At 40.0% G+C, this 23404-nt stretch overlaps 1 long non-coding RNA gene and 1 other non-coding gene across 5 annotated transcripts in view; one reads left to right on the top strand and one right to left on the bottom strand.

The window, feature by feature from the left end:
* Positions 1-23404, bottom strand: part of LOC103010026 (uncharacterized) — a 389852-nt gene that overhangs the window by 206209 nt on the left and 160239 nt on the right. For all 4 annotated transcript variants that reach the window (XR_009005839.1, XR_009005838.1, XR_009005837.1 and 1 more), the window contains exon 3: positions 18806-18918. This is a non-coding gene — a long non-coding RNA (uncharacterized LOC103010026). The remainder of the gene's footprint in view (positions 1-18805; positions 18919-23404) is intronic.
* LOC114236151 (small nucleolar RNA SNORA42/SNORA80 family) lies at positions 1873-2004 on the top strand. The gene has a single exon (XR_003622163.2). It is a non-coding gene; the product is annotated as a small nucleolar RNA SNORA42/SNORA80 family (small nucleolar RNA).

The raw sequence follows: 23404 nt of genomic DNA, 5'->3' as shown, positions 1-23404 counted from the left end.
TTTTTAGAAATTGGGGTTAAGATAATGCAAGAATCAAGTATGTGGTTTTCTCTGTAGTCACTTTTCATTCCTTTTTATTATATAAAATTAAGACATCGTAGTTGACTGAAGCTGCTAAATAGCTGAAGAAAATAAGTTGGTATGGATCAGTGTCAAAACCTAGTTTTCACTTAAGAAAACTTTATCTGGTCAGGGTTTTACCCTGAGGAACGTATAAAATCCAGGGCCCTCGGAGGCTGAACAGAGCCACCCAGGCAGGTCACACATCCCGGGGTCCCTGGGTGCTGGCCCCGCGCTGAGCCCAGGGAGTTAAAGGAAAACTGGACAGTTGATCTGCAACCAAGGAGGACGTGCTCTCTGTCCCCTGTCATTATATTACAGGTTCCCCAGAAAGGCAGGGGCAGGTGGGAAGAAGACGACCAGGAGAGGGGAAGCTCTGAACGCCGCATTGACGGGCAGATAACACGACTTGGCGTATAATTGTACAAGATGGAATGTTTACAACATGATTGCTTGAAAAAACCTGATGCTCGGGGTTCCTGTCCCAGCTATGCCACGAAAGACCCCATGTGATCGTGGGGCTGGGGGAGAGCCGTCCTCAGGGCGCCAAGTACAAAACAGAACAAGGGAAAGTGGAGACGGGGAGAAAAACTAAGCCTGAACACAGAGCCGCCAAGACGGGAGGTGGAGAGACACACAGGGCCTCGGAGGCCTGGCTGTATTGAAACAGCCCGGTCTCCTGCAAGGCAGGGACAAAACCCCTCCCTCCCAAAGGGACAGGGGACAACGACGGCTGAGCAAAAGGACTGAGAAAGAATGGCAGTTTCACATCTGGGGGCTGCTCTTCGGCGGGGGTTCCCTGGGGCGATGAGGTGAGGGCACGCACTTCACACGCCTGCTGAGCCCCGGAAGGAAGGGCGGCCAGTAAATAGTTGTTAATATGGACGTGGCTTCCAGGAATCTCTGAGTCGTCTAAAAATGAAGGCAGAATATGAGCGTGTAGTTTTGTTGTCTTTTTCTGCAAAGAAGGCCCACAGTTTCTATCAGATTTATAAAATGGTCCTACATAAAGTGGTTAAGAATCACTGTTTTACAGCAAGTGAAGTCGCTGCTACACGTAAAGATGAAGGGATGATGTTATGAAAGGTCCCTGAAGGCAGGGACGGGTGTGAAACTCGAGAAACCATTAGAAGCATGAGTCAGAAACCCTGGAGAAGGAAGGCCAAGCATGGGAAGAGCGGACATCTCCCTCGGACGGCAGGGAGGAGAGACAGAAGCTCTGAGAAGGTCACTGAGAGCCTCACCGAGGGACCCAAAAGTGGACAGAGGGGAGACACTCAACGGCTCTATTTTTGGTTTTTTGTTTTCTTAATATTGTCAAGCGAAGCAGCTACACGATGGGTGCAGAGGCTGAACATGTTCCTTAACTGGTGAGTCGTAAGCTATTGCGTAAAACAGCCGAGGCAGCCGCGCACCCCTGTGACGATGGGCCACACGTGAGCTTGTGTTTACACTCCAGAGCAGCAGTGGCCACACCCACAAAAATATACACGTGACATTTTCAAAAGAGGGTCCAAAAATAGCTTTTAAAATGCTCTGCCTCTGAGAATTTAGGTTCGCCACTCAATGGACAATTAATCTTCACATTCTGCTCATTATGTTTTGTAAAGAATAAAAAGAAACAGGCGGTATGATTTTTTAGAGCAAAGATAATACTATAAAAAGAAAATAATTCATTTTCGTAGGGGCTTTAACTAAAACAACTCTTTAAAAAATAGAATCCTTTTGACAAAAAATAAAATTAAATTTAAAAAGTTTTTAAGATTTCCAGAGATTACCAAGGGATAATCTTTAAAAATTACCAAAGGGCGTGCATGGGTTTGGATTTATGGCAGGCCCGTCCCCCTGGGCCTCTCATAGTGTCCCATGCCAGAGCAAACTGGCCCTGAACCATTGCCTGGCCTCTGCCCGTAGGCTGCAGGCACTGAAGCGGGTTGCACAGTGGAAAAAAAAAAAAAAAAAAAAAAAATTACCAAAGGGGAAAGGGGGTGGGTATAAATTTGGAGTTTCGCTCCCTGCCTTCCCCATGGGGAGCTCTGAGAAGCCACCATCTTTTCGGTTACTTCTGCATCCTTACACGCATCCATCGTGGACACAGCAAGGTGTGCTTAAGTTGCTGACATCTTGTCTTCTCTACTAAAGAAAGACTGTGTTAAGGATGAGATGATGCCTTATTTACCTTTGTACCTCAAGTACCAATCCCCCTGACCTGCACATAGTACTGGTTTATACACATTTGGAGAACTAAACTAAATAAGTCAAAGAGAATAAAAAGGTCACTGAGGAGGTAAAGCTGTCTTAGAGATTTTGGTCAATGGACGCACATCAAGCCCTCTATGTCTGGAATCATAATACCTGTAGATCATGGTCACAGCAGTAATGATGGTCACAGCTCACTTCAACTAAGCCCTTTCTACGTGCCAGCACTGTGGAAGAACTTTGTCTGTATTAATTGATTCAATCCTCCTGGCAGTGGAGTAGATCCTACGATTATCCCGAGTTTACAGGTAAGAATCCGACGTACAAAGATGTCTGGTCACTTGCTCAAGGTCTCTCAATGGTGCTGAGATGAGGAATCACAGTAAGAATATAAACAGGCTGCACAGCATGAGTCCAGGACCACCATGCCACGCTGTCTGGGGAGAAGCAGGAGCAGGGCAGTGCTGCAGGATGGCATTTCAAGGTGCTCCTTTCTGGACCAACCACTGCAAAGCCTCAGCCTGAGCTTTATTTGACCGTGAAGACAGCGATCATGTTATCTTGAATATGTCCTGGTGTCGCAAAGCATCCCAGGTGCCTCCATCAGGACAAATGGGGCGTTTGTGGCTTCACTGGTCTCAACACACTCCGACTCCAATTATAATAAAATAGCGCCTACCTGCAGCACGATGCTCATCTGTGGGCAGCAGCATACAACCAGGTGTGCCCGACCCGACGAGGCCTGGCAGGGCCACTGGGTCTGACACTGCCTGGTGGAGGCTGGCGCCACCGAGCCTGCTCCCTGGGGTGGGACCACGTGGAGCGGACCCATGGCATAAACTAACGCCACTTAGGTTCTGCGAGGAACAAGTTTCCTTCTCTTTGAGACTGACCTGACTGCGATGGCCGCCAGCCCAGGGGTGGTACCTGCACATGAAACTGAAAACACCCTGCAGTCACTTTGTTATAAAGCAGATACTAACACACCATTGTAAGGCAATTATACTCTAATAAAGATGTTTAAAAAAAAAAGAAAAAGAAAAAGAAAACACCCCGCAGTCTTCACTATCCCTGTTGTGATTTACGGAGATCATAAAAACTCAGTAGAACTGAAGGGACAACAATTTTGTAATCAAGATAAAATAAGTTCTTACTGTGAAAACAAATGTCTTCGTGTGGACTTAATTGCACTGTCAACCTTCGGCCCAGCATCAAGAATGGATGCTTCAACAAAGCCATCCCCAGCTCAACTACCCTGTATGGCTTTGAAAATCAATTCTCTAACTAAACATATCAAACATCAATGCATGCCAGCGTGTGCCTCGGCCGTGGAAGCGTGCGCTCGGCTTCCTGAGGCAACCCTTTCCCCTTCGCGAGTAGAGCCTGAGTACACTATGTCAACATCCTTTGCCTGATTTCATCAAACAAGCCTTCTGACAGGTCTCCCATCCTCTAGCTTTCTCCTGGCTTCAGTCCATCTCCTCCAGGATGAACCACCCACATGGCTGACAGGACCTTGGTGCTCCGGGCAGGTGTCAGGCCTGAGCTTCTGAGGTGGGAGAGCCGAGTTCAGGACATTGATCCACCAGAGACCTCCCGGCCCCTCGTAATATCAATTGGCAAGAGCTCTCCCAGAGATCGCCATCTCAGCGATAAGACCCAGCTCCACTCAACGACCAGCAAGCTCCAGTGCTGGACACCCCATGCCAAACAACTAGCAAGACAGGAACACAACCCCACCCATTAGCAGAGAGCCTGCCTAAAATCATGCCACATTCACAGACACCCCAAAACACACCACTGGACGCAGTCCTGCCCATCAGAAAGACAAGGTGCAGCCTCATCCATCACAACACAGGCACCAGTCCCCTCCACCAGGAAGCCTGCATAACCCATTGAACCAACCTTAGACACTGGGGGCAGACACCAAAAAAAACCGGAACTACGAACCTACAGCCTGTGAAAAGGAGACCCCAAACAGAGTAAGTTAAGCAAAATGAGAAGACAGAGAAATGTGCAGCAGATGAAGGAGCAAGGTAGACCCACCAGACCAAACAAATGAAGAGGAAATAGGCAGTCTACCTGAAAAAGAATTCAGAGTAATGATAGTAAAGATGACCCAAAATCTTGGAACTAGAATGGAGAAAATACAAGAAACGTTGAACAAGGACCTAGAAGAACTAAAGAGCAAACAAACAATGATGAACAACACAATAAATGAAATTAAAAATTCTCTAGAAGGATCATAGCAGAATAACTGAGGCAGAAGAAAGGATAAGTGACCTGAAAGATAAAATAGTGGAAATAACTACCACAGAGCAGAATATAGTAAAAAGAATGAAAAGAATTGAGGACAAGTCTCAGTGACCTCTGGGACAACATTAAACGCACCAACATTTGAATTATAGGGGTCCCAGAAGAAGAAGAGAAAAAGAAAGGGACTGAGAAAATATTTGAAGGGATTACAGTTGAAAACTTCCCTAATATTGGAAAGGAAATAGTCAATAAAGTCCAGGAAGCGCAGAGTCCCATACAGTATAAGTCCAAGGAGAAACATGCCAAGACACATATTAATCAAACTATCAAAAATTAAATACAAAGAAAAAATATTAAAAGCAGCAGGGGAAAAGCAAAAAGTAACATTCAGGGAATCCCCATAAGGTTAACAGCTGATCTTTCAGGAGAAACTCTGCAAGCCAGAAGGGAGTGGCAGGACATCGTTAAAGTGTTGAAAGGGTAAAACCTACAACCAAGATTACTCTACCCAGCAAGGATCTCATTCAGATTCCACAGAGAAATGAAAACCTTTACAGACAAGCAAAAGCTAAGAGAATTCAGCACCACCAAACCAGCTTTACAACAAATGCTAAAACAAGTACTCTAGGCAGGAAACACCAGAGAAGGAAAAGACCTACAATAACAAACCCAAGACATTAAGAAAATGGTAATTGGAACATACATATTGATAACTACCTTAAATGTAAATTGATTAAATGCTCCCACCAAAAGACATAGACTGGCTGAATGGATACAAAAACAAGACCCGTATCTATGCTGCCTACAAAAGACCCACTTCAGACCTAGGGACACATACAGACTGAAAGTGAGGGGATGGAAAAAGATATTCCATGCAAATGGAAATCAAAAGAGAGCTGGAGTAGCAATTCTCATATCAGACAAAATACACCTTAAAATAAAGACTATTACAAGAGACAAAGATGGACACTACATAATGATCAAGGGATCAATCCAAAAAGAAGATTTAACAATTGTAAATATATATGAACCCAACATAGGAGTACCTCAATACATAAGGCAAATGCTAACAGCCATAAAAGGGGAAGTCAACAGTAACACAATCATAGTAGGGGGCTTTAACACCCCACTTTCACCAATGGACAGATCATCCAAAATGAAAATAAATAAGGAAACACAAGCTTTAAATGACACATTAAACAAGATGTACTTAATTGATATTTATAGGACATTCGATCCAAAAACAACAGAATACACTTTCTTCTCAAGTGCCCATGGAACATTTTCCAGGATAGTTCGTATCTTGGGTCACAAAGCAAGCCTTGGTAAATTTAAGAAAATTGAAATCATATCAAGTATCTTTTCCGACCACAATGCTATAAGACTAGATATCAATTACAGGAAAAAAATCTGTAAACACATGGAGGCTAAACAATACACTACTAAATAACCAAGAGATCACTGAAGAAATCAAAGAGGAAATCAAAAAATACCTAGAAACACATGACAATGAAAACACGAAGACCTGAAACCTACGGGATGCAGCAAAAGCAGTTCTAAGAGGGAAGTTCATAGCAATACAATCCTACCTCCAGAAACAAGAAACATCTCAAATAAACAACCTAACCTTACACCTAAAGCAATTACAGAAAGAAGAACAAAAATACCCCAAAGTTAGCAGAAGGAAAGAAATCATAAAGATCAGATCAGAAATAAATGAAAAAGAAATGAAGGAATTGATAGCAAAGATCAGTAAAACTAAAAGGTGGTTCTTTGCGAAGATAAACAAAATTGATAAACCATTATTAGCCAGATGCATCAAGAAAAAAAGGGAAAAGACTCAAATCAATAGAACTAGAAATGAAAAAGAAGTATCAACTGACACTGCAGAAATACAAAGGATCATGAGAGATTACTACAAGCAACTCTATGCCAATAAAATGGACAACCTGGAAGAAATGGACAAATTCTTAGAAAAGCACAACCTTCTGAGACTGAACCAGGAAGAAATCACAAGCACTGAAATTGAGACTGTGATTAAACATCTTCCAACAAACAAAAGCCCAGGACCAGATGGATTCACAGGCGAATTCTATCAAACATTTAGAGAAGAGCTAACACCTACCCTTCTCAAACTCTTCCAAAATATAGCAGACGGAGGAACACTCCCAAACTCATTCTACAAGGCCACCATCACCCTGCTACGAAGACCAGACAAAGATGTCACAAAGAAAGAAACCACAGACCAATATCACTGATGAACATAGATGCAAAAATCCTCAACAAAATACTAGCAAACAGAATCCAACAGCACATGAAAAGGAGCATACACCATGATCAAGTGGGGTTTATCTCAGGAATGCAAGGATTCTTCAATATACACAAATCAATCAATGTGATAAACCATATTAACAAATTGAAGAATAAAAACCATATGATCATCTCAATAGATGCAGAAAAAGCTTCTGACAAAAGTCAACATCCATTTATGATAAAAACCCTCGAGAAGGTAGGCATAGAGGGAAGTTACCTCAACATAATAAAGGCCATATATGACAACTCCACAGCCAACATCGTTCTCAATGGTGAAAAACTGAAACCTCTTCCACTAAGATCAGGAACAAGACAAGGTTGTCCACTCTCACCACTATTATTCAACATAGTTTTGGAAGTTTTAGCCACAGCAATCAGAGAAGAAAAAGAAATAAAAGGAATCCAAATCGGAAAAGAAGAAGTAAAACTGTCACTGTTTGCAGATGACATGATACTATACATAGAGAATCCTAAAGATGCTACCAGAAAATACTAGAGCTCATCAATGAATTTGGTAAAGTAGCAGGATACAAAATTAATGCACAGAAATCTCTTGCATTCCTATACACTAATGATGAAAAATCTGAAAGAGAAATTAAGGAAACACTCCCATTTACCACTGCAACATAAAGAATAAAATACCTTGGAATAAATGTACATAAGGAGACAAAAGACCTGTATGCAGAAAACTATAAGACACTGATGAAAGAAATTAAAGATGATACAAACAGATGGAGAGATATATCATGTGCCTGGATTGGAAGAATGAACATTGTGAAAATGACTGTACTACCCAAAGCAATCTACAGATTCAATGCAATCACTATCAAACTACCAATGGCATTTTTCACAGAACTGGAACAAAAAATTGCAAAATTTGTATGGAAATACAAAAGACCCCAAATAGCCAAAGCAATCTTGAGAAAGAAAAACAGAGCTGGAGGAATCAGGCTCCCTGACATCAGACTACACTACAAAGCTACAGTAATCAAGACAGTATGGTACTGGCACAAAAACAGAAATATAGATCAATGGAAAAGGATAGAAAGCCCAGAGATAAACCCATGCACATATGGTCACCTTATCTTTGATAAAGCAGGCAAGGATATACAATGGAGAAAAGACAGCGTCTTCAATAAGTGGTGCTGGGAAAACTGGACAGCTCCATATAAAAGAATGAAATTAGAATACTCCCTAACACCACACACAAAAATAGACTCAAAATGGTTAAAGACCTAAATGTAAGGCCAGACACTATAAAACTCTTAGAAGAAAACATAGGCAGAATACTCTATGACATAAATCACAGCAAGATCCTTTTTGACCCACCTCCTAGAGAAATGGAAATAAAAACAAACATAAACAAATGGGACCTAATGAAACTTAAAAGCTTTTGCACAGCAAAGGAAACCATAAACAAGATGAAAAGACAGCCCTCAGAATGGGAGAAAATATTTGCAAGCAAAGCAACTGACAAAGGATTAATCTCCAAAATATACAAACAGCTCATGCAGCTCAATATCAAAAAAGCAAACAACCCAATCCAAAAATGGGCAGAAGACCTCAAAAGACATTTCCCCAAAGAAGATATACAGATTGCCAACAAACACATGAAAGGATGCTCAACATCACTAATCATCAGAGAAATGCAAATCAAAACTACAATGAGGTATCACCTCACACAGGTCAGAATGGCCATCATCAAAAAAATCTATAAACAGCAAATGCTGGAGAGGGTGTGGAAAAGAGGGAAACCTTTGGCACTGTTGTTGGGAATGTAAATTGATACACCACTATGGAGAACGGTATGGAGGTTCCTTAAAAAACTAAAAACAGAATTACCATACGACCCAGCAATCCCACTACTGGGCATATACCCTGAGAAAACCATAATTCGAAAAGAGTCATGTACCGCAATGTTCATTGCAGCTCTATTTACAATAGCCAGGACATGGAAGCAACCTAAGGGTCCATCGACAGATGAATGGATAAAGAAGATGTGGTACATATATACAATGGAATATTACTCAGCCATAAAAAGGAACGAAATTGGGTTATTTGTAGTGAGGTGGATGGACCTAGAGTCTGTCATACAGAGTGAAGTAAGTCAGAAAGAGAAAAACAAATACTGTATGCTAACACATATATATATGGAATCTTAAAAAAAAAAAAAGGTTCTGAAGAACCTAGGGGCAGGACAGGAATAAAGATACAGACATAGAGAATGGGCTTGAGGACACGGGGAGGGGGAAGGGTAAGCTGGGACGAAGTGAGAGAGTGGCATGGACATATATACACTACCAAGTGTAAAATAGATACTAGTGGGAAGCAGCCGCATAGCACAGGGAGATCAGCTCGGTGCTTTGTGTCCACCTAGATGGGTGGGATAGGAAGGGTGGGAGGGAGACACAAGAGGGAGGGGAAATGGGGATATATATACACATATAGCTGATTCACTTTGTTACAGCAGAAACTAATGCACCATTGTAAAGCAATTATACTTCAATAAAGATGTTAAGAAAAAAAATATCAAACACACCTTGAAGTTAGGAAAGGTGTGCTATAAATGCCATCACAAAAACTAAGACAATAGCAATGTTATACACTGTCCACATGATACTGTCCACTGCAGAGAAGTAGCTAATTACCCTGAAGTAAAGCTTCCACCAAGTATTATCTAGAGAATTAAAGCATTCCAGAATCTGGCTAAGCTGTGTGAAATATTTCCTTTTTTTACAACACTGATTCAAATAGGATTCAAGTATGTTAGCAATTTGTCATCTTGGGAAAGGCATGAAATGCTTATCTCTTCAGCCACCTTGCTTTGATGTTAAACACTAAAACAAAATAAATATTATTACATCCGTATGGATATTTCTTAAAGCAAGAATTGAACTCTCAGTAATATTTCAGTGAAAAATAATTCATGCTGTTTCTATAGCTCTTCAATGTGTGAGATTTCTGTCAAGTTCAATATTATAGACAAAGGAAGCTTTTCACTTAGAGTTGATAATCATTGACAAATTAAATCTTCTCGAGATTATGGTTTAAGAAGTTTAACCTTTAAAAAAAATGCTAAATAAAAATGATCATGATTAAATGTTTAAAATTCATAAAAGAAAAATAATCAAGCATAGCCATATTGTCTATTTCATTTTTGAGAATATTCAAAGTACAATAAAAATTTATATGACATAGAATGACAATTAAAACAATAACTTTTTTAAACTGTTAAATGTTCAAAAACTGAGTTGGATAATAATGTCATTAAGGAGAAATAAAAGAGCTGAAAAGCATTAAAAAATCGGAAGGTGTGTGTCTTTCATATTATCAACTATATAATGTAGTAATAAATATAATATATATAAAAATAAATATTATATATTGTATTATATAATACAACATAGTATTAAGTATTATATGTTTATGAGTGTGTATATATGTATGTTTATATACTTTGCAATACATGGGTCTAAACAGCATTCCACATCTGGGTGTTATAAGAAAATTCCTTTACATTATGACCATATATACATACTATATTGGTTTATTGTCCTTAAAAGTCCAATTTCTAGAAAAAAATACCAATACTATGGATATTATAAGAAAAACAGCAAAATCAGTGACTCTGCTGAGAGAGCTTCCCAGTAAATTAAATTATGTGTAGTAGTTATGGGCTGCAGGCTACACAGTCACTGCAACTCAGCCTGTATCCTGAGCACAGCACTGAAGCTCCAGTAGGTCAGTTAAAACCACTAGTCAAGGGCTTCCCTGGTGGCGCAGTGGTTAAGAATCCGCCTGCCAATGCAGGGGACACGGGTTCGAGCCCTGGTCCGGGAAGATCCCACATACTGCGGAGCAACTAAGTCCATGCGCCACAACGTCTGAGCCTGTGCTCTAGAGCCCTCGAGCCACAACTACTGAGCCCACGTGCCGCAACTACTGAAGCCCACGCGCCTAGAGCCCGTGCTCCGCAATGAGAAGCCCAAGGATCGCAACGAACAGTAGCCCCCGCTCACTGCAACTAGAGAAAGCCCACGTGCAGCAATGAAGACCCAATGCAGCCAAAATTAATTAAATTTAAAAAAAAAACAAAAAACCACAGTCAAAAAACCACATTGGGTTGATCATACATTCACTAAAGGTAACTGAAAGAAAAAAAGGACAGATTGATTTGATTTTCATTTAAGGAAGGACATGAATAAAAAAGGTAAAAAGGTCACAGGCAAATGACACAATAGCTAACATTTGCAATTTCTAAATCTGACACAGAATTAATATTCTATTTCATATGAGGAATTCTTGTAATGCGCTAAGGAAAAAATATAGGCTATAAGGAACCCTCCTGCACTGTTGGTGGGAATGTAAATTGGTGCAGCCACTATGGAGAAGAGTATGCAAGTATGGAAGTTCCTTAGAAAACTAAAACTAGAGTTACCATATGATCCTGCAATCCCACTCATGGGCATATATGCCGAGAAAACCGTAATTCGAAAACATATATGCACCCCAGTGTTCATTGCAGCACTATTACAATAGCCAAGACACAGAAGTAACCTAAATGTCCATTGACAGATGAATGGATAAAGAAGATGTGGTACACATACACAATGTAATATTACTCAGCCATAAAAAGAATGAAATAATGCCATTTGAGACAACCGGGATGGACCTGGAGATTCTCGTACTGAATGAAGTAGGTCAGAGAAAGACAAATATCGTAGGATATCGCTTATATGTGGAATCTAAAAAAAATTATACAAATGAACTTATTTGAAAAACAGAAATAGACTCACAGACATTGAAAACAAACTTATGGTTACCAAAGGGGAAGGGGGGAGGGATAAATTAAAACGTTGGGATTAACATATACAAACTACTATATATAAAATAGGTAAACAACAAGGACCTTCTGTATAGCACAGGGAACTATACTCAATATCTTATAATAACCTATAATGGGGAAGAATCTGAAAAAGAATATGTGTGTGTGTGTGTGTGTGTGTGTGTGTGTGTGTATAATTGAATCACTTCACTATACACTTGAAACTAACACAACATTGTAAATTAACTACTCTTTGATTTTTTTGAAAACTAAGCATGAGCCTACTTAATTTGTCACTTTTACTTGGAAATAAAGCAACGGAGATCAATCAGGTCCATCTGTGCTGGTCTGCAGGCTGACTTGCTTATTGATCCAAATGTTAGCCTTTCCTCTGTCGCTTCCCTTTTGCTCCTTCATTTGTGAAACTCAAGGGTAGAAAGTGGCAAGAACCCTGCACTCTTACTCATGACAATACCTGGCTCTGGGCCACTGCACCTGCGGGCATAATGGGTAGTCACAGGTCAGCCTGGATTTGGAAGAGAACCCGTGAGCTGGGACCCAGTTCCCCCACTCCACGCACAGTGGTGCTGAGTTGCCAAAGCTCCAAAGGCAGTTCACAGTGTCAGACAGAACCTGGGAAGTGATATCTAAATTTCAGGAAAGCATCATTTAGCACATAATCTGAATTTTACCTGTTTGATAATATTGCTTTTATTCTATTTCCAAAATAGTTTTGCTGTCATAGTTGTATAAAGTTTACAAGCATAAGGAATTTGACAACACTCTTGTTTATCTCTTGACTCAACCATAAATGAGAAATAAGACTTGTTCAGTATCTACTTCAGGCCTGGTGGTTGTCAAATGTGATTATCAGATTAAAAAAGTTTTGCCAAGTTCCTTCAGAACTACATGTCACAGAGCAAATATGAGGTAACGTTCCAGGATTACTGAGTCCTAAACCAACAGGTAATCTGTAATATATCCTCACGTAATTATCAATCGATATTGTGCTGTCTTGTCACTTTCTTTCACCTGACCTGCTATTTCCCTGTATTAGTAAGAACCAACAAGAGTGTAGATGTGAAAAGGAGGGGAAAAGGAGTAAGAAAGGTGGCATAATATGCAAATATTCTTTCAAATCATTAAATTCTAACAAAGAGAAAACACATAAAAGTTGTTTGTTCACAGATTCTTAAAAGTGCATTCAGAAAGTGCATAAATGGGACTTCCCTGGTGGTGCAGTGGTTAAGAATCCGCCTGCCAATGCAGGAGACACGGGTTCGAGCCCTGGTCTGGGAAGATCCCACGTGCCGCGGAGCAACTAAGCCCGTGCACCACAACTACTGAGCCCACGTGCCACAACTACTGAAGCCTGTGTGCCTAGAGCCCGTGCTCCGCAACAAGAGAAGCCACTATGATGAGAAGCCCGCGCACTGCAACGAAGACCCAATGCAGCCAAAAATTAATTAATTAATTAATTAATTAATTTTTAAAAAAGCACACTGGAAATAACATTTTTTTAAAAAGCGCATAAATGTTCACACAGAAAATATTCTTAACAACGTTAACTCTCACTTTTATGTCATTTTAACTATGAATTTTTTAATCTTTCCTAGTTTTAGGGTAAAATAAAGCAACCTTTTATTACTCATTTGGTTTCAGTATTGTTTGTTTTGGTACAAATAGCAAAAAGATTCCTTCAGAAGAGCACTGTATTATGCAAAATAAGTTTATTCAGTTTATTGGGGCTTGTTAGAATAAAACAATACTCTTAATACCTTATTTGTGTCAAAAACCTCCTGAATTAATGGCATAACGGAGAGAATAATCAGAAAATTCTGAGCTTACTCTCCATCTTTTTATGCACAATTTTGCAGAGGTCGAGGAAGAACTAGATCATTTTCCTTTGTTAAGTCTTGGCATTAACAGAAAGGGGAAAGGCCTCAGTCGGTTCACAGGATAAACCCGCACTTAAAGTTGTCTGATGGACATCAACTTTCAATACCGCTGTGAGACCCCGTCACCTCCACTGGGGATAAAGTCGAGGCTGAATTGAGTCCTTTCAGGAAAGGGGAGCTCGGAGGGTGGGGTGTCAGTCAACTGGGCTGTGCCCACCGTGTTGAAGGCCAGGCTCTGGGGACAGGGGACAGACCCAGGGGAGGGCACCTGTGCCCCTGGGGCCATGCTCGCCAAGAAACACCAAGACCTCCATGAAAGCAGGTCCTGTCACAGCTGCCAAGGGGTTTTGAGTACTCGTTATCCCTTCCTCACCCCTGCAGAAAAGCAGCCAGCTAATGTAACTCTCGCAACTACACAGGCCTTTTCACATTAAACCTCCCCTGGAAAGAATGGCGCTGACTAGTCCTGACACTTGAGAGCCCGTCCTAGGAGACCAGCTACTTCCAAGCACAGAAACTGACACCAGCAACTGCCTTTGTGATATGACCGTCTCTGAACAGCAAGAAGCCTGCTTCACTCACCATTCTGCATCGTTAAACATGTAAACGCTCCTTGTCTTGCAGGCTCCGCCATTTCTGCAGAGCCTGGGAAAGGAAAGACACCAACTGTTTCTTTTAGGTTTTAATATTTGAGTTATGCCATTTATTTTGATTATTTGTTTCTCTATAATTTTTAAACTATCCAAAATCTGGAACTGCTACTTGCTGATCTTGAAATTTAATGCTAAAAGTTTTGAAAACGTGTGGCTTATCTCAGGATAGAACACATAGATTTTAAATCAGGAAAAACATGAACGCATAGAGAATATCAGAGTAAGACTAGGATTTTGTAACATTAAGAAGTACTATGTGATAAAGAATTCCTGACCCAGGGCTTCCCTGGTGGCGCAGTGGTTGAGAATCTGCCTGCCAATGCAGGGGACACGGGTTCGAGCCCTGGTCTGGGAAGATCCCACATGCCACGGAGCAACTGGGCCCGTGAGCCACAATTACTGAGCCTGCGCGTCTGGAGCCTGTGCTCCGCAACAAGAGAGGCCGCGACAGTGAGAGGCCCGCGCACCGCGATGAAGAGTGGTCCCCACTCGCCGCAACTGGAGAAAGCCCTAGCACAGAAACGAAGACCCAACACAGTCATAAATAAATAAATAAAAGAACGTGAATTTCTTTAAAAAAAAAAAAAAAAAAAAAAGAATTCCTGACCCTACTAGAATAAAGAATTGCTGGTTACTAGCTACTCTGTTATAATTTAAATAATAATGTTCTACAGAGAATCCGGTTTTACCATACAGTATTATAAAGACGTGAAGACTGATGTGGCATGAATGAAAATATACTCTTTGTAGAAAATACTCAAAGAAATGGAATATTCAATATTCAGAAGTTTGGTATCTCAGAAGAATTTGCCGGTGGAAGGATGTGAACCTATTGAAATACGATCTCCTATATGGTAGGAAAACAGTGACATCGCTAAGGATTCTATTTGATTAAAGAAAACTATTTTTTTTTTAATTGGGGCGTAGTTGTTTTACAATGTTGTGTTACTTTCTACTGTACAACTAAGTGAGGTGGAGTTCTCTGTGCTATACAGCAGGTTCTCATTAGTTATCTATTTTATACATATTAGTATATATATGTTAGTCCCAATCTCCCAATTCATCCCACCCCCCCTTTCCCCCCTTGGTATCCATACGTTTGTTCTCTACATCTGTGTCTAAAGAAACCTATTTTTAACCTCTATTTATAATGAGAAGAGTTACCCAATATCTTTTATAGACCCATAAGAGCTGGGAAAACTAAGAGGAAAAAATAAATACGCAAAACCCTATTTAAGAAATCTGCCCATTTCCTAAGGAAACCAAAAAAACAGGCAAAGCCCAAAACAGCACTCCATATGCTTATAGCTGAACTCATTTATTTCAACAGCTGATTGTCAACACGGCAAAAATTCCTAAACCCATCTGCACAAAAAGCAACTCTGATGTCAGCTCACGTGTGCAGACACACGCCACACGGGGATACGGCACTCCCGCATCACAGCCTACCTGCATTGCTAGGACCACGGCCGAGGTCCGGTTCAGTCTCCTGGAGCCTGCCTACACATGGACTCTCTTACCTCCAGGATGAGCTCATTAGTTGAGAAAAAGGGCTGTATTTTGTATAAATGTCTGACAATCAACTTTTTAAACAGTCACCGCTGATAATCAACTCGCAGAGGGCTAGAGCCCTATAACCAGATTGATGATTAAATGTAAAATGATGCCAATTATGCTGGCCAATTATAAATGCTTTCAAATATTGAGATAGTTGTTCTCATAGCTGCAAATTTTACCTAGAAGCTTGATTCATTGATTTTTAATTTTAAGGTGGGATTAAATACACTAGGCCAGAGTAACTCATGTGTTGTGAATTCCATTCATCCTTAAATCTCTGGCTCCACATTTATTTGGCTAAGATTACATCTTACATTCCGTAATTTTCAATTCCTAAGAAAACATGATATACGTTTGCAAATTCTTGCTTTTGCTGTTCCCCGCTGGCATTGTTATTTTTGCTGTTTGATACCCGCTTACGAGCTTAGATTTTAAAAAAACATACAATAGCTTTGATTTATTAATAACATTAACATGTTAGACTAGAAAGAACATATAAGGCACGGAGGGTAGTGAGGTGAATCCTTTAGGACGAGGGGTAGAAGCTGTCCAAGGACACTTATCCAGCTGTGTGAGAAGCTTAAACACTGCCCGGTGACAACAAGAAGGACTGGCCACAGTGAGGCCAAAGGAATTCCGAGCCTCACAATTACATCTTCCTTGGTCGGCAGCCCTGCGTCCACCGAGGACCTGGAAATTACCACCCTCTGGAATCAGAACCCCTGCCTGGGGGTCAAACAGAACTGTCACTGAAGGAACGGGGATTCCTTACAAAATAACATCTTATGGTTTGATGCAGTGTCATTGTTCAACAAATATCCCCTAAGCGCCTACTGTGCGTCCAGCACTGGGTGAGGAGCTACATGACTCCAGCGGAGAGAAGGAGAGAAAGAGAAAGTTTCCAGAAAGCGTGGTTTGTGTCTCTAATCAAAATAAATATCACACTCAAAACTTCAATCATGTAAGTCTTCAATATGATGATTATTTTAAACTCACATGTCAATGAATGTAGGTATAGTTTATTCACACCCTGCTTACTTCTAAAAAAGAATTTCTGACGGCAATAAAAGTAAAACCGGAAAGGGGAAAAATGCTCACAAACCCACCACCTAAAAACATCAAAATATTTTCACATTTCTGATTTCCCTTCTATTCCTTCTTTGTATGTACTCACAAGTTTTGTACAGCTGCAAAGTTTTTATATACGAGTGCCTGTCAATTAAAATTATCTACCTTAAGAAGATTAAAAAAACTACATTCTCTATGGAATATTCTTCAAGTGCATCATTTATAATTGGCATGGATTTATGAACTTTTCATTATTATACCATTAATTTTAAAAAGTCAGCGACGTTGGCCCTGTGAGCCTGCAGTTGGACGGCAGGCAGATTGGGGATGCCTTCCCCGCCCCCTCCCCAAAGACTCACAGCAAGCTGAGGCCGGGACGTATTCTTTCAAAAGAACTCACACTCCAGGGCAGATCAGTAGGACAGACGGTGACCACAAAGGTTTAGAGTGGGAACTGTGCCCTAGGTCTTCACGTTCTCACAGCTGCCTCTGGCCAGTGATGGGAAACAAGTCCAAGGTGACGGGTGACTTGCATCTTTGGAGGAAGAAGCAAGGGCCCACCAGTCGCAGGCAGATGGAATGTGTGTAGAACGGGGTAAGGCGGCCAGGGGCACACAGGAGGCCCAGAGGCCCTTTCCTCAGGACGGCCACCCACGCTTCCTCTGGCTGGACCACTGCTGCATCTTCTCCCAAAGCTGGTCCCTCCCGTCTCATCTCCTCCAGAATGCTTAGGTTGGACCCCCAGGTCTACAGCTTTGCTGAGAGTCTCTGAGCCAGCACATAGCTTTCCAATAAATTGTTTATCTGCTCTTTTTAGGTAGTTTCTGTCGCTTGTACAGAAGTATCCTAACTCATACCCTCCCAAACTTGTGAACTGGAGAGGACTGCTATGAAGATTAAACGTGACAGGGATGTAAAATGTCCAGGTGTAGTCAGCCCTCAACCATTCGTGATTAGAAGCTACCTTTGAGAAATGAGACTCAGGTAATTTGTCAACATGATCACATGATAAAGCACTGAGTAGACTGCCACAGAAGGTTTTAGATACCGACCAAAATGTATATTTTTCACACTTCCTATTTTTAGTATAAAAATATTTGTGTTACATAATATTAAATTGAAAAGGGTATTCAGACTATTTGAGAGAACATGAGCCTGAGGGTTCCAGTTGAGACCTCTCAACCTTGTCTTTCTAAAAAACTGCCTGTGTTCTCAGCTGCAGCACAAAAGAAATGTGGCACCAAAAATAGAAGGCACTGTTTCTACATGGCAACAACAAAAATTAGCCAAGTGGTTTTGGAAAACAGCTTCGTAACCCTTCACAGATTTTATTTTGTCAAAATTTTCATAAAAACTGCCGTTCAAATGTACGCGGGCTTGTGTATTTTTAGGAACACCAGAACCTGAGGCCAATCATTTCATTTTGATGAAAAACTTAAAATGGAAGAAGCAATTGTGTTGGGAAAATATGGCTCCAAGGACCAAAGGACATAAGAAATATAAGTAAGGAGCTATTATTTTTTAAAAGCCACTCAAGTTTCGAACCCATGAAGTCCCGTTTTTCATGTCACTTTGTTTTAGTAACAAGTTTTTCATCCTTTCTTGCTTCAGCTAATGACCTAATTTTAAACCACTTCTGAGTTATTAATTCAAAACTGTTTCTTGCCAGTCACTGAAACTCTTAATTTATACACGACAAAAGCAATTTTTCCTTACAGGAATTTAGTTATGTTTATGAAGCTTTCATCCCCAAGCAAATGAGAAAGAATAAACTTTATCAAAGCCCTGAGACAAAATCAGATACAGTCACTTAAAAAAAAAGAAGAAAGCAACAGATCCGTTTCAGTGTAAGAAGTATTACTTGCTAGAAAAAATCACAACAGCAATAAATCAACAAAGAATCATTACCTCCATTTCAGCGGGCCAATCTATCTGTCAGTGTTTTAATATTACAGTACTTTTAGTTGAGATCTTACCTTATTCCATGTAATTATGGGCTATGGTTCTCCCCGAGCCTGACATGAAATGTTCACGTTCTTTTCAACTTCTACACTTGTGTCCCTAAGCAGCTGAGTAAACACTGGGAGAGCTGTGGAAACAACCCAAAATAATGTCACGTCATATCATTTTTGTCAATATGTGCCGACCAAGTCAAGCAGTATAAGTCTGGGGACTATATTGGTCACCCATTAAAAGTTTTTAAAAAATTAATTACTTTGACATCTGAGAGAATAATAAACATCAAACCCAGGGCAGTGGTAATTGGAGTAGAGGTGAGAACAGGGAAAAAGCAAGTAGAATGCATAGGCTTTAACCATATTTGTATATTTATTTCTTCAGCTGAGTAGTGGATACAAGGATTTTCATTATTCTTTCTCAGTATTTTTTTTACGTCTGAAATAAAGGTATATGGTAATATCAAAAAGTTGTTGCTGGCTAAGATGAAAAGATTTAATCTTACTCATTTCCTCAAAAAACACAAACTACCATGACTCACCTAATATGAAAAAGATAATTGAAATAGCCCTATCACTACTAAGGAAATCAAATTCATAATTTTTTAAACTCCCAAAAAAATAAATCTCCAGAAAAGAATGAAAATCTTCTTACTGGAGAGTTTTACCCAATAATTTAAAAAGAATTAACACCAATGCTATACAATCTTGTCTAGAAAATAAAAGAAGAAGGCATGTTCCTAACTCTTTCGAGAAGATAAAGACAAGACCAAAAACAAACAGGAAAAAAATACAGACCAGCACCTCTTGTGAATGCAGACACAAAGATCATTTGCAAAGCACTGGCAAATAAAATTCATCAATATAAAAAGGTTTATACACTATGACAAAGTAGAGTTTATTCTTGAGATGCAAGACTGGCTCAGTATTTGAAAATCAATCGATGGAATCTACTGTACTAAGAGCAAGGGAAGAAAAGCCACAGGATGATATTAATGCCCAAAAAAGTGTTTGACTAAATTCAATACTCATTTATGATTAAATAAAAACCCTCACAAATATAATAGAGGAGAATTTACACAGCTTGAAAATGAACACAGGTAAAAGGCTACAATAAATGTTCTACTTGATGGTGAAAGAGTGAATGCTTTCCCCTCAGCAATCAGGGCAAGGACACCTGCTTTCACCACTCTTATTCAACATAGTGCTGGAGGTGCTAGCCAGTGTGATATGGCAGGAAAAGGACACAGAAGGCAGACAAATTAGAAAAAAACAAGAAATAAAACTACCCTTATTTGCAGATGATATTATTGTCTGCATAGAAAATCCTAAGAAATCTTTAAAAATACTTCAAAGTGAGCTCAGTAAGACTGCAGTATAGAAGATAAATGTAAAAAAAAAAATCAATTGTATTTGTATATTCAAGCAATGAACATATGGACACAGAAATTTTAAAAAAATACTATTTACAAGTGTTTAAAAACATTCAAATATTTAGGTATAAATCTAACAAAACATATACAGAACTTATTTGCTGAAAACTACAAAATGCTGATGTAAGAAATTTAAGTAAAATCTAAATAAATAAAGAGACATATCTTCATGACTTGGAAGTCTCAAGATAGTAAAGATGTCATTTCTCCACAAATTGATACTAGGTTTAATGCAATTCCTATCAAAATCTTAGCAAGACTTATTATTTGGAGCTATAGACAAGATTATTCTAAAAGCTGTATGAAAATGCAAAGGAACTAGAATAGCTAAACAATTCTGACCAAGAACAATAAAGTGAGAGGAATCAGCCCACCAGATTTTAAGGCTGATTCCATAGCTGCAGTCATCAAAACTGTATGGTGTTGACGAGTGGTGGACACAGACATACATCAATGGAACAGTGGAAAGAACCATACAAATATGCCCAACTGGTTTTGACAAAGGTGCAAAAACAATTCCACGGAAGCCTTTTCAACAATGCTGCTGGAGCAACTGGGTAGCTATGGGCAAAAAATGAACAGCAAAGTAATGTCATTCCGGCACAAAAATTAACTCAAAAAAAGACAGCAAACTTAAATATAAAATGTAGAACTCTAAAACTCTTAGAAGAAAAATAGGAGAAAATCATTGGGATATAAGGCCAGGTAAAGACTTTGCATTAAAAGCACAATCCACCAAAGGAAAAAAAATGATAAACTGGACCAAAATTTAAAACTTCTGTGTTGTGAAGGACCATGTTTAGAGGATGAAAAGACAAGTTACAAACTAAGAGAAACTATCTGCAAACCACATACACAACAAAGGGTTAGCATCTAGAATAAAGAACCCTCGAAATTCAACAGTAAAAGACCAAGCAGTTCATGTAGACAATGGGCAAAAGGCATGATCTTGCCCTGAACAGAATACAGAGATGACAGATAAACATAAAAGATGCTCAACGTCATTAGTCATGAGGGAAACACAAATTAAAACCAGGATAACATATAACCATTACACACCTATCAGAATGGCTGAAATAAAAAATGGTGACAACACAAATGGCTTGGAAGAATGCAAAGAAACTGGATCACTCATACATTGCTGGTGGGAATGTAAAAGGGCAAAGCTGCTCTGGAAGAAAGTTTAGAAATTTCCTTAAAAATTTAAACATGCAACTAACATACAACCCAGCAAGTGCACTGGTGGGCATTCTTCCCAGAGAAATAAAAGTGTAAATTCACACAATAACCTGTGCTTGAATGTTTATAGCAACTTTACTAGTAATAACCACACATTAGAGTTCAACCCAGATGTCCTTCAATGAGTGAATGATTAAACAAAGTGGGGTACATTCATACCATGACATACTACCCAGCAATAAAAAGAATGATCTCTCTATACACCCCCTCTTTGCTCCCCTCCCCTCCTCAGGTAAACTAAAGAAACACGTCTTCTCTTATCTTAAAGGCAAAGTGCTTCATTGGATTTGCAAAGCCCATCCCTCTTGCCACCTGAGAGATCTTGGACCATCCGTCACTCTCTTCCATCTTTCTGACTTCTCCTCCTCTTTGGAAACACCTCCCTGCCCCATCTTCACTGACACCTTCTTACCGCTTCCCGTCATGACGAAATTTCTTTAAAAAATGGTCTCTGCTCAACACCTTTATCCCCTTTTCTCCTTAGCCTATTTTCACTAAGGCTCTGGTTCCCTTGATTGTATGGAAACTGTTCTTGTTTAGGTTCTCATATCCAGAATCCTTTAAAAAAAAATCTAGTCTTTATGGAAAGCACCTTTCTGTTGCTTTTGACACATTTGATCGCTCTCTTCTTCTGGAGATAATTTCTTTCTCAGCTGTTGAGACTCCTGTCTCCTCCCAGTTTGACAACTGGTAGCTTCTTTTGCCAACTTCCTTCACCACACACACTAGGAGAAGGGTCAAGATTTAATAAGAGTACTATTTCCCCCTTGTTTTATCAATAACTTTCTTAAGTAAAATTACTTTTTTCCACTGCAGGTGGAGAACACAAAGCTCCCTAGCACAGTTGGGGCCACTGCCTTGGTTCCCACTCAGGTGCCAGCACCAGACTCACCACTGCTTTTGTGCTATCAGGCAAATGTCAACCCAGTGCAAACGGCAAATAACATCTTGATATTGTTATGAGATAATTTTGACCCAGAAAACCCCTGAAAGGGTCTTGGGGCTTTCCTCCAGTGGAACACATTTTGAGGAACACTGCAATGTACCAAATGTCTTCAAGAAAGAAGAAAATAACGGGACACAAGAACCATTAACAGAGTTAGTTTATGATAATTTTCACAAAAAAAATAGTATTTGAATCTTCATAAAAAAAAGAACAGATAACGCCATAAGGGAAATTCAATACTGGAAGTCTTAGACAGAATGAGGCTGCACATAAAAATTCATGAAAACTTATACAATATGCCCAAAATATTGCTAAGGAAGCTGATTCTCTTCAGGAAAAAAAAGGAAGGGTCTGCAAAATATCATCAGGGGTAGTTATTAGAAAAATTAAAGACTATTGCTCATCATTTCAGAGGTAAAATGGTTCCACCCGTGACATGTTGACTTAAGTCCATCCCCACCATCATGGATGTTCAGGTCTCCAAACACATCACTTGGCTATGACCACAGCTCTTCTAATGGTTTCTTACTTTCACTGTTTCTTCACTCCCACTGATCCTATTCACTTGGGGCTGATTCATATTCTACATAGCAGACCCGATGAACACTTCCAACAGTTCCATAGCCTAAAGTACACTCTGACATGTCCCAACTCACCCAACCAACCCGTCTGTCTCCTGCCACCTGCCCTCTCTCCTGCTCCACTCACACCATCTGCATTCACCAGGGAGGGCTCTCCATTCCCTAAAAATCGTGTTTCTTTGTTTCTGCATTCATGCCTGTGGCTAATGACATCTTCTCAGCTGCGGATATTTGATAAAATGTATCAGTGTCACCTACATCTGTCAACTATTAGATTAAATGGCATATCCTAGTATTAATTTCGAGGGTCACTTTATGATACCTTAGAGAGTCAAGGAAGTGAAGCGGCTTCTACCTGGAGACCTAGAGGGTCAATGGGAGACGGACCATCAAGGTGAAAGGATGTAATAATGGGGCAAAC

Source organism: Balaenoptera acutorostrata, chromosome 17 (assembly GCF_949987535.1).
Source record: "Balaenoptera acutorostrata chromosome 17, mBalAcu1.1, whole genome shotgun sequence".
NCBI classification, from domain to species: Eukaryota; Metazoa; Chordata; class Mammalia; order Artiodactyla; family Balaenopteridae; genus Balaenoptera; species Balaenoptera acutorostrata.
The sequence above is the reverse complement of the archived record's forward strand: the minus strand, read 5'-3'. Positions and strand labels throughout refer to the sequence as shown.